Raw genomic sequence first — 12,713 nt, forward strand, 5'->3', positions numbered from 1 at the left:
GGCATCCAAATCGGCAAAGAAGAAGTCAAACTATCACTCTTCGCAGATGATATGATACTCTATGTGGAAAACCCAAAAGACTCCACTCCAAAACTGCTAGAACTTGTACAGGAATTCAGTCAAGTGTCAGGATATAAAATCAATGCACAGAAATCAGTTGCATTTCTCTACACCAACAACAAGACAGAAGAAAGAGAAATTAAGGAGTCCATCCCATTTACAATTGCACCCAAAACTATAAGATACCTAGGAATAAACCTAACCAAAGAGACTAAGAATCTATACTCAGAAAACTATAAAGTACTCATGAAAGAAATTGAGGAAGACACAAAGAAATGGAAAAATGTTCCATGCTCCTGGATTGGAAGAATAAATATTGTGAAAATGTCTATGCTACCTAAAGCAATCTACACATTTAATGCAATTCCTATCAAAGTACCATCCATTTTTTTCAAAGAAATGGAACAAATAATCCTAAAATTTATATGGAACCAGAAAAGACCTCGAATAGCCAAAGCAACATTGAAAAAGAAAGCCAAAGTTGGTGGCATCACAATTCCGGACTTCAAGCTCTATTACAAAGCTGTCATCATCAAGACAGCATGGTACTGGCACAAAAACAGACACATAGATCAATGGAACAGAATAGAGAGCCCAGAAATGGACCCTCAACTCTATGGTCAACTCATCTTCGACAAAGCAGGAAAGAATGTCCAATGGAACAAAGACAGCCTCTTCAATAAATGGTGTTGGGAAAATTGGACAGCCACATGCAGAAAAATGAAATTGGATCATTTCCTTACACCACACACGAAAATAGACTCAAAATGGATGAAGGATCTCAATGTGAGAAAGGAATCCATCAAAATCCTCGAGGAGAACACAGGCAGCAACCTCTTCGACGTCAGCCGCAGCAACATCTTCCTAGGAACATCACCAAAGGCAAGGGAAGCAAGGGCAAAAATGAACTTTTGGGATTTTATCAAGATCAAAAGCTTTTGCACAGCAAAGGAAACAGTTAAAAAAACCAAAAGACAACTGACAGAATGGGAGAAGATATTTGCAAATGACATATCAGATAAAGGGCTAGTGTCCAAAATCTATAAAGAACTTAGCAAACTCAACACCCAAAGAACAAATAATCCAATCAAGAAATGGGCAGAGGACATGAACAGACATTTCTGCAAAGAAGACATCCAGATGGCCAACAGACACATGAAAAAGTGCTCCACATCACTCGGCATCAGGGAAATACAAATCAAAACCACCATGAGATATCACCTCACACCAGTCAGAATGGCTAAAATTAACAAGTCAGGAAATGACAGATGCTGGCGAGGATGCGGAGAAAGGGGAACCCTCCTACACTGTTGGTGGGAATGCAAGCTGGTGCAACCACTCTGGAAAACAGCATGGAGGTTCCTCAAAATGTTGAAAATAGAACTACCCTATGACCCTGCAATTGCACTGCTGGGTATTTACCCTAAAGATACAAACATAGTGATCCGAAGGGGCACATGCACCCGAATGTTTATAGCAGCAATGTCTACAATAGCCAAACTATGGAAAGAACCTAGATGTCCATCTACAGACGAATGGATAAAGAAGATGTGGTATATATACACAATGGAATACTACGCAGCCATCAAAAGAAATGAAATCTTGCCATTTGCGACGACGTGGATGGAACTAGAGGGTATCATGCTTAGCGAAATAAGTCAATCGGAGAAAGACAACTATCATATGATCTCCCTGATATGAGGGAGAGGAGATGCAACATGGGGGGTCGAGGGGGTAGGAGAAGAGTAAATGAAACAAGATGGGATTGGGAGGGAGACAAACCATAAGTGACTCTTAATCTCACAAAACAAACTGAGGGTTGATGGGGGGAGGGGGTTGGGAGAGGGGGTGGGGATATGGATATCGGGGAGGGTATGTGCTATGTTGAGTGTTGTGAAGTGTGTAAACCTGGCGATTCGCAGACCTGTACCCCTGGGGATAAAAATATATGTTTATAAAGCTGTAAAAAAAAAAAAAAAAAAAAAAAAAAAAAAGGATGAATCCCCAAGTTTTGTAGCAACATGGACGGGACTGGAAGAGATTATGCTGAGTGAAATAAGTCAAGCAGAGAGAGTCAATTATCATATGGTTTCACTTATTTGTGGAGCATAACAAATAGCATGGAGGACAAGGGGAGATGGAGAGGAGAAGGGAGTTGAGGGAAATTGGAAGGGGAGGTGAACCATGAGAGACTATGGACTCTGAAAAACGATCTGAGAATTTTGAAGGGGTGGGGGGTGGGAGGTTGGGGGCACCAGGTGGTGGGTATTGTAGAGGGCACAGATTGCATGGAGCACTGGGTGTGGTGCAAAAATAATGAATACTGTTATGCTGAAAAAAAAATAAAAATTAAAAAAAAAAAAAAAAGAATATAGTTTTACTAAACGTTTCAGAATGGAAAAGACCTCATTAATCTGAACTGCTATTTCTCTCTTTCTTTCTTATCTTCTCCTCTGGGAGCTGGTTCTTATCTACTTGAATTTGGAAGAAAACAATATTTCTAATTTAAGAATTGATTTAGGAATATTAGAAATAATATTTTTTTCAGAAAAAACAAATATTGGGACACCCAAGTGGCTCAGTGGGTTAAGCCTCTGCTTTCGGCTCAGGTCATGATCTCAGGCTCTTGGGATGGAGCCCCGCATTGGGCTCTCTGCTCAGCGGCAAGCCTGTGTCCCCCCCTCTCTCTGCCTACCTCTCTGTCTACTTGTGATCTCTCTCTGTCAAATAAATAATAATATCTTAAAAAAAAAAGAAAACATGGGGGGAGGGGGCTTGGGAGAGGGGGGATGGGGTTATGGACATTGGGGAGGGTATGTGCTATGGTGAGTGCTGTGAAGTGTGTAAACCTGGCGATTCACAGACCTGTACCCCTGGGGATAAAAATATATTATATGTTTATAAAAAATAAAATTAAAAAAAAAAAAAGAAAACAAATATTTCCAAAAAGTCCTCCATATATTTCTAGTCATTGAATTTCCTCACAGTTACAAATTCCTAATCATTCTCTTAGTTCAACTTCTCTTCATTTCTGCAAACTCTTAGAACTTCGATTATCTAATAATTTTACTATGAAAACCCAGTTAAATATAGACCAGAAACAATTTATTCTTGCTTGGTTTTCCGTTGAATTATGGACTAAAAAGTAGAGAGAAACTTTAGTTCAAGCAGTCATGCAAACTAAAGGATATAGTTGGGTATCAGGAGGGGACACACATGGGGGAAGGGAATGGGTATATTATGAAGGCCCTGAGCAGAGATATTTCATCTCACAAAAGATTAGAGGTGATGGGATGTCAGATCCTGAGAAAGGTCTGTGCAAAAAGCTTTCTGAGGAGCGTTCTCAGGAGGTAGTCCTGAGGAAAAGGAGGAAGACAGGATTGGGCAGAGGAAGTTAAACTCTTATGCAAATGTGATGGGGCTTCTGCTGGTTCTCCTGGGAGCTCTGGTCTTCAGAGTGATGCCGAATTCAAGTCATGGTAACTGGTCTTTGTCTCCCTGCACAGCTAGTCTCGTGCTACCCCATGAGAAGGTCCATAACCTATGTAAGGTAGTTCCCTGTCTTTGACTACAGTTCTCAATGAGGAGCAGAGCTGTGGACCCTCAGTAGCCAATATTCCCAGCAGCAGGGTGAGGAAGGTGTCTGGCTGAGTACCACAGTATCCACAGTGCAGAAAAGGAACAGAAAAGGAACAATAGCCAGATTTCGGTCTAGGAAAAAAACCCTATGATCTAAATTAAGTCTACTATCAGTTATTATCACTCAAAATAAGGATTTGTGAGTTATTGTCTATGTGTCTTTCTAAAATCATGGTATTCACACATCTGACACTTAAATTGCAAGCCTTAAAAATCACTGAGATTTTCTCCAGCCAAATAGCTCTGGATGTGCAGAAAAATATGACTTTAATCTCTGAGTCAGAGAAAGCAACAGATCGAATTTGATGGGAGAAACAGGGAAGATAATTGATATATCTGCCTTGTCTTTTTAGGGAGGAATTTCCATAGAGGCACCCTGTAAGGAGATGAATCTTTCCTACTCCTAAGTGTGTAATGAGTATATGATACTGCCCACAGGCTGCTAGAACAACCCATAATATTGTCAAAGAAGACAGCAGTTGGCAGTTACACTGGGAAAAAGGATCACTCAGTGTGAACTCAGGGCTGACTTGATTAACCTGAACTGTGGGTGATGAACATGCAGTACAGCCAGTGTGGTCCTAATGTTAGTGACCAGAAAAGATCACCAGGAAGTCCATCCATCTAGTAAACCTGAAGGTAAATTTGGGACCCTTTAAAGGAGCAGATGTGGTCAGTAATGCCTTGAAAGGCTAAGACTCCTGGGAGATTTCCTAGGATGAGAGATACCAAAGAAAAAGCAGCAACTTGCAATAAGGCGGTAAGTGTTAAAACCAAATTAGAATCTTGAAGCAATGTGCGTCCTGACCCACTAGGGTATGGCACACATGGGTGGAAGTGGGGGAAGTTAGTGCCGCAGTAGCAGTTAGACAGCAATTACTGTCTGGGAGCTGCTGCTGCAGCAGCAGCAGCAGCAGCAGCAGCAGCAGAAAACTTCTGGAACAGGTTCATAAATGCTGATGATGTCTGAGAGATACTCCTTCCACCCTGGCCAGGTCATCATGAAAGCAAAGAAGCAGAAAAGACAAGTTTGGGATAAGGGAGATCAGGCAGAAGACAGGACAGGGTGGTGGCTGCTTTTAACTACCCAAGGTTAAAATATCTCAGTGAAGAGGGATTGGAAATGAAAACAAACGCCATCAGAAGTATATTCACCTAATAAGGTGTTTATGTGATAACTACATAATACATGAATGTTTCATTTATCGATACTACTATTGTGTTTCTCTTCAATAGATTTCTTCCTTTTCCTAATGCCAAGTTAAAGAAGCCATTCAAATTGTGTGAGCATAAGAACATCTTAACCTAGGGGGGCCTGGGTGGCTCAGTGATTAAGCATCTGCCTTCAGCTCAGGTCATGATCCCAGGGTCTTGGGATTGAGCCCTGCATCCTGCTGCCTACTCAGGGGGCGCCTGCTTATCCCTCTCCCACTCCCCCCATTTGTGTTCCTTTTCTCTCTCTGTCAAATAAATAAATAAAATCTTAAAAAAGTAATAAAAGAACAAATTTTTTTTAAAAAAGAACATCTTAACTCAAATTGATCTGAGATAACCATATACTCATCACACTGACAGGGATTCCCTTGATGGAGCATTCCAAATACAAATGGTACAGAAACCAGTTGCCTGAATGCAGTATGAATAGGGACCATCCCTGATTTAGGTGTTGCTAGGTAACAAATGTTTCCAAATGACATGCACATGAGGACTTTCTGGCATGGATATGCTGATTTAGAAAGTCATTAGGATTCATTGTTAATAGAGAGATAAAATATAATTTTTTCAACTACCAGCAATTGTCCTGATTTTAGAAATATGTACTTTGCCCAAATTCTAGGGGGGAAACAGAAAATAAAGTTGATTGCAACCCGTGACTGAACTTTTCCCAGATTTCTTTTAGCAATCATGTCATAGTTTCCTTTCTAGATCAAATTCAATCTTTAAAAAGAGGAAATTTCCAAACCTATGATAATAGTAAATATTAGTTGTGTTGTAAAACCGTTAATTAAATTCATCTGAATAATAGATTTTTTCTGTAGTAATGCTCACTGAGGGGGAAACTTTATATTACTACTGCAGCTCTTCATCTTTGAATTAATTTCAGCCCTAGTGGAGAATGGTGAAAACACTCTGAATGCCCTTTTATAATCCAGGATATAGAAAATTTCTTTGTTCCTTAGTGTGAGGTCTGAAAACTGAGATGCAAATTTAAGGGAGTAATGTAGCTATCCAGGCAAATACGTATTTTATGTGTCAGTTATTCAGAATAGTTGGGTCCAAAGCATATGAATATATTTTTAGTGGTTCAAATTAGTTAGATAATTGCCTAAATTACCAGCTATAGTTTGCATGTATAGGCTTAGCTTCAATCAAAGCTTTTAGAGTAATTCAAACTTTTATTTTAATAAGCATAAAAGTAGAAATTCTCCTTTGATTTGGAGATAACAATTCTAATCATTTCAAAGATAATGGAATCTCCTTTGTCATATCTTAATAAGATTAAATTAGATTAAAATGTTTACTTTTGAAAAGAACTGTAAGGATAAGAGACTATAAAAATTTAACTTTATTATAGTTTTACATTTAGTTTCATTTAAAATTTATCTTTATAGTTTTATGTAAACATTAATTAACTTATACCAACAGTTCTCATTGTGACTTGTAGTATAATCATTTATAAATTAATAAAGTTCATAGTTTTTCTGTAAATAAAAGAAACAATATGGGTCTGTTTTCTTGTAGAGAAATATTTCAAGTTTAGTAGAATGAGACTATTTCATAGATTTTTTGACAGTGATGGCAAGAGTAAATTAACTAGACTTAAATTTAAACAAAAACTATCTTAAACTAATATAAGGAGAGTGAAAATGTTATTAGTTAAAGTTTACGTGGGGAAATGAGCTTAAGATCAACTTTTCTAGTGACTCAAACTGACTCTTCAATTTTAAAATAAGATAAAAACATAAAATGCATTCATTTTCTGTTTGAATGTATATTGTTATACCAAGAAATTTTTGTTTAATTGAGGTTCCCCATAAATCTCATGAAAATTTTTTAACAAAGAAAATGTGTGTGTGTGTGTGTGTGTGCATGAAAGGGTCAGACTGGTGATCTTAGACTTCTACCATAAAATAGAAGATACATAAAATTCAAATATACTTATAAATAATTTAATATGAAACTTAAATATATTTTACTTAAAATAATAGAGTGAAAGTCTCTTAAACTTGATTAGCAAAAACACATAATTTGGTTATCTTCCACATTGTGCAAATATTTCATAGCAACAGATACAAGAATAGAAAAAAAACCCTGCATTTCCCCCATTCCATTAGTTCTTTTAGATGTGGTCCCCATTTAGTTGGTAGGAAAAGTACAATTTTCTCTTTCATTTGATATTGTTTCCATTCTTTAGACGTTAGGGTTTTTAAAGAAACCATCAATGAGAAAAGACTTAATTATATATTTCATTTGGCATTTATATTCTTTATGTAGCAATTAATTGACTCAATTATGCAGTATTTATCAATTTGATAGACATCAATATAATACTCTCTTCTGTACTTGCTTCATCGCAGGGGACATAATACACCTATTTGTGGCTTGTTCTATATCTTCAACAGAGAATAAGTTTGTGAGAAATCAGTTTTTCCCAGAGAAAGCTGCTCACTTTAGTTGTGTAAGGTTCCTGACCCAGAAATTAGATATTTGTATTGAGAAAGGATTCACCACTTTATTTGATGCAAAACAAATCTCTAGAATTTTCTCAGTCCAATTTATCATAGTTCCTTTTTGTGATACATCTCTCTACTATGTGTTTAGCTTCTTTTCTATTATTTCTTAATTTAATATTTCACTTTCTTCTTGTCTGTATTTCTTGTGTTGTCACTTCACATTTTTCTCTTTATTTTGTCTTCACTCCAGGAGAGGCAGTTACATTTACAGAAACCCACATCTTCTCAAACAAACAATAGACTTTTCTCCATTACTCTCACTTAAATCCTGACTCTTGGGGTCTTGCACACACACCCACCCTGACACACTTACATATTTCTTATTTAGATGAGAAATTAGGCATTTTGAAGGTTAAGATGTTTTTGCAAAAAAAAAAAAAAGTGTATTAGATTTGATTTACTCTTATTTCTTTTTTTGTTTGGTTTGATGGTCACCACTGAAACAACAATATTTGAAATAGTTAATACCATTATTTTACACAGGGAGTAAATGGTACTTTAAGGGAAAAAAATCGGGATTTTTCCCACAGTCAGAAATAATACAAAGCAGAATTTGGATAGTATCAGAAACTACCAAGTGTAATTTGTCTCTCTAACTTTTCTGATCGATTTAACAATCAACACTTCAAAAATTGACATCAAGTCAAGGAGATTCCAGAGCATGAAATGACAGAAGGGTATAATCAAATCTAATATACTGGTTGTAAACAATGGTCCTTTGTAATGCTCTGGAAATGATTTTATCTGCATATTTATACTTTCCCCAATGACTCTGTATAGGAGTGATAGCTGCAGTGTAAGGAAACCACTCATAATCACAAAATAAAAAGCAATCCTACTGAATTTGCTATGGCTTACACATGAGATGCTATTTTACTCACAGTGTAAAATTGCATAGGTTATGTGTTACATCCTGCAGAGCAACTGTATAGATTATCTTCCATTCAAGGAATCAAAGTTTCAGTTCCCCATTTGTATTTCGGTTTGAAATGAATACTTCGATTTTTTAAAAAATTGCCCCCCCCTTTTTTGCAATGCTGCTGTTGCACAACTCCTTTTTCAGTTCTATTCAATTTGCTGTACCATGCAAAATAACTGTTCTATGGGAAAATGAAGACTTTGTGAAGACAATGAAGAAATAAAATCAGGCATCCCCCAAAACAAAAGATCTTACTGATGTTCATGACCAAGATATAGGCTGTCATTACCTAAAGTACACTCCCAGGAATCATTCAATAATGACTTAATTGGTTAGTGGGAAATATAAAGAAAAAAAATAGTCATCAACTTAAAGGAACAAGACTTTGGTATTACAATAATTCTTTTAAAGTACTTCAATTTTGTTTTTAAATATGTCACCTGGGAGACTGATATATTGGTGATTTTTTGATAAAGAGTTTTCCCCCGAGTGTGATATTGTTCAAAGCAAGATATTTAGTATATTAGAATCATGTTGCATTAATATAGTTCTCCCAATATTGGTTTAACAGAATATTGTACTGTCATTTGGACATACCTAAAGAAGTAACCAATTCTATGAAAAATTCTCAGCTGGTATGCATTTGATTTAGTATTCAACTTAGATTTAATGATGTACTTTGCTATCTGAATTTATATACAGGATAACAATTTTTTTCCAAATATTAAGGTATTGTGACAAGGTTTCCAGCTACCCACAGACAATAACAGATACCTAAATTCCAATTTCCTCATGGATCTTCCAAAAACCACAGAGATCAATATATGAGACAAGTAAAAATACCCATAAACTATGCCTAAAGAGTAAGTAGAGACAGAGATATCACACACTTTAATTTACATATAGGCAGGGAAATAAATTCCTAAGACCAGCAGAATTGGTTCAGGAAAGCACACTACAATAAAGTTATGCAGGAACTTAGTGAAGAAAGGGGGAGTACAAAGGTTTCCTTAGAGTGAGGGAAAAAGTATCAAATATGGTATACCCACAGAAGAAAAGAACACACTATGTAAGAAATATTGAGAGCAGATATGTGAACTGAATCGTCGGAGCACTGGTTAATAAAGAGACTATAAAAAGTGACTTGAAAAGTGCACAAGACCTCAGTTAGCAGCCTTAGAAAACATTACTTCTTTGGGGTGGGGGGTAAAGACTAGTGCTGAGGATTGAATATATTTCACTAGAAATTTAATACCAAAACAAAAGTCTCTGACAAACTAGAAATACTGCAACAACAACAATAAAACAACAACAAAAGGAGAAGGAGAAGGAAATACTGAATAAGCTCATTAAGGACCTTGTTGGTAAAAATTAGGAACTAAATAATATAATTTAAATTGACCAACTGAATGGCAGAAAACCATTCTTAGGAGTGCAAAAATAAGAATTAGAGCAGATATTATTAACTAATGGTGGAAAGGGGAGGAAAAGAATTACAGGCTAATTTTATTCTTGTTCATACTAAATCAAAATACAGTGAGGAAAACGAGAGATTAAGAACATTATATAAAATTTTATATAAAGACAGCTACTAGAAAAAAATACAAATATTTTCAAATACCAAAACAAAAACAAAACCAGGATAAAACAAACCCAAAACCACACAGTTAAAGTTCATAAAAAGACAAAGAGAACATAACATAAAATAATGACATGCTTTAAGAGAGTATATTCAACATAGAATATGTTAGTACTAAGAAAAAACATAGTAGTTATATCAGTGAGTATAATTACTTATTTTAATTATAAATTAAAAGAGAAGCATTATTTTTTCTTATAAGAAACAAAGGAAAACCTAACTCTGGAATATATTAAAAAATACAACTAAAACAAAGAAAGACTAAAAAGTGGTTTAAATATGTAACAAGGAAATAGAGCTCAGAAAATCTTTTAAAAAATCATAAAAGACTACTTTGCAGAATACTACTAAAATAAATTTTTAAAATCTAATAAAAGTCTGAGAAATAAGACTTAGCAAAACTGGTACTAGTTGAGAGGGACAAGGGACAACTTGAATAGCCCAATCTCTGGAGAAAAAAGAAAGAAATTTGTCAAAAAGCTACCCCACAAATAAGTATCAGACTTGGATGATTTCACAGGGGAATCATTCGTAACTTTTAAAGATCAAATAATCCCCAAACTATTTGATAGTTCTTTAGCATGGAAAATAGAAAAGAATTTCCAAATTATTTTTGGAAGGAATTATAACATTGATACCAATACCTGATGAAATTGCACATATAAACACACACACACAAATTGCAGATCAGTCTCCCTAATGAATACTGATGTAAAAATCCTAAATTAATTTTAGATAAAGAGAATCCAACAGCGTAATAGAAAATGAAATACATCATGACCATATGTGACTCCTTTCAGAGATATTAGTAAGACCATTAGTAAAATATATCATAAAAATAAATAGAATAGCATACCCATTTCCACAGATGCTTAAAAGGCAATTTGCAAATTTTAACACCATTCTTAATAAATATAAGTTAATGGAAAGCCTTAAAAGTATAAAACACATACAACTCAACCCAAATGCTATCATTTGAATTAATGAAAAACACTTGCCATTCACACAAAAACCAGGAACAAGACATGCTGTTTACCATCAATTTCTTTTTAATAATATGTTGGAGGTAATAGCTAGCACAAAAGAACAAGAGAAAACTATTAGATGTATAGGAGTTGGAAAAAAATGTAAAATAATTTCTATTTGAGATAATAAGACACTTGAAAAATTCACGAGAGTCAATGTATAAACCACTGGAAACTAAGAAAACTCACTAAGATAGTGGGACATAAAATTAACATACTCAGAAAAAAATCACTAGCCTTAAAAGTGATCTGAAGATATAATGAAAGAGAAGATCCTATTTATAATCTCAACAATAATAAAAACTTAAATGCCAAGTAGCAAACTAAAGAGTAAGAAAACATTGTGAACACTCCTGAAAGACAAATACTAGATTTAAAAATGAAAATACATATAATATTCTTGTATAGAATGACTCAACATCATAAAGATGTTAATATTCCTCAAATTAATTTATAAACTTAATGCAAATCTAGTAAAATTTTTTTTTCCTTATCGAACGAGTCATTTCTAAAGTTCATATAGGATGTTATAGCAAGAAATAACCTCAAACCCCTGAAAATTAGTGTCAAAGGGAGCATGTCATATCAAAGATTCATTGTATATTTAAAACAGTGTGATTCTGAATGATAAATAAGCTAACGAAACAGAATAGGAAGTCCAGAAATATACTCAAGCACATAAGGAAGTTTAGTATGTGATAATGGTAGCATCTCAAGTTATTGATGAAAAGGTAGACTTTCTAATAAACGATGTTAGAACAACTGGAGAGTTGTTGATAAAATGATAAATTAAACATATACCTTGCTAAACCAAGGTATGCGTGTGTGTGTGTGTGTATGTGTGTGTATGTATATACACCAATATAAACCAAGCAATAAACTTAAAATGTAACAGAGATTCTAAAGCTATACAAGTTCTAAGAAAATAATTTTTACAACCTTGGAATGGTAATAGTGACTCAAAAATTCAGAATCAACAAAGGAAATGCTTGATAAATTTAGCTGCACTATAAACAAACAAACAACAACAAAATCTTTGCATGACAAAAATCAGGAAAAAGACAAAAAAATATTTGCTGGGAAGAGATGTGCCACTGATTTTAGCATTTGAAAAAAAAAAGACAAAAAAATGTATGTAAGAAATGGACAGTTGACAGAAAAAGAAATGTCCTAGTGCTTAAATATCTGAACCTCATTCATAATAAAAGAAATGTAAACTAGAACTAACTTAGTTACTACTTCTCACCTATCATAATAACAATTATCGAGAAGACTGACTCATTCTGTTAGCATGGCTTTGGCAGAAAGATCTATTACATTGTTGATGGTAGTGTAAAATGGTTCAAACTCTAGGGAGGGGAGTTTAGTAGTATTCTAAAAAAATGCATATGCATTTACTTTTTGACCCAGAAATCCCACTTATCGACTCTTTCCCTGAAAATAATTTTCCCAAAATATACATACAGGTACTCAATTCATTCTGGCATTGTTTGTAATGCCCCAAATTTGGAAACAACCTTTAGGTTCATGTAGGGGACTGGATTAACAACAGTATAACCAAGTCAAATGGCTATAAAAGCAACTGATCAATTCTGTAAGGCACCAAAGGGTAATGACAGCTATGGTTTTTTTAAATTACAAAATTATTTTACTTATAATGGAAACGTATTTTGAAAACACACTCAAATGAAGAACAT

The 12,713-nt window shown here is 34.8% G+C and overlaps 1 protein-coding gene across 3 annotated transcripts in view; it reads right to left on the reverse strand.

The window, feature by feature from the left end:
- Positions 1–12,713, reverse strand: part of KCNH7 (potassium voltage-gated channel subfamily H member 7) — a 501,818-nt gene that overhangs the window by 152,685 nt on the left and 336,420 nt on the right. The gene's annotated exons all lie outside the window — the stretch shown is intronic.

Source organism: Lutra lutra, chromosome 3 (genome assembly GCF_902655055.1).
Source record: "Lutra lutra chromosome 3, mLutLut1.2, whole genome shotgun sequence".
In the NCBI taxonomy this organism is placed as follows: domain Eukaryota; kingdom Metazoa; phylum Chordata; class Mammalia; order Carnivora; family Mustelidae; genus Lutra; species Lutra lutra.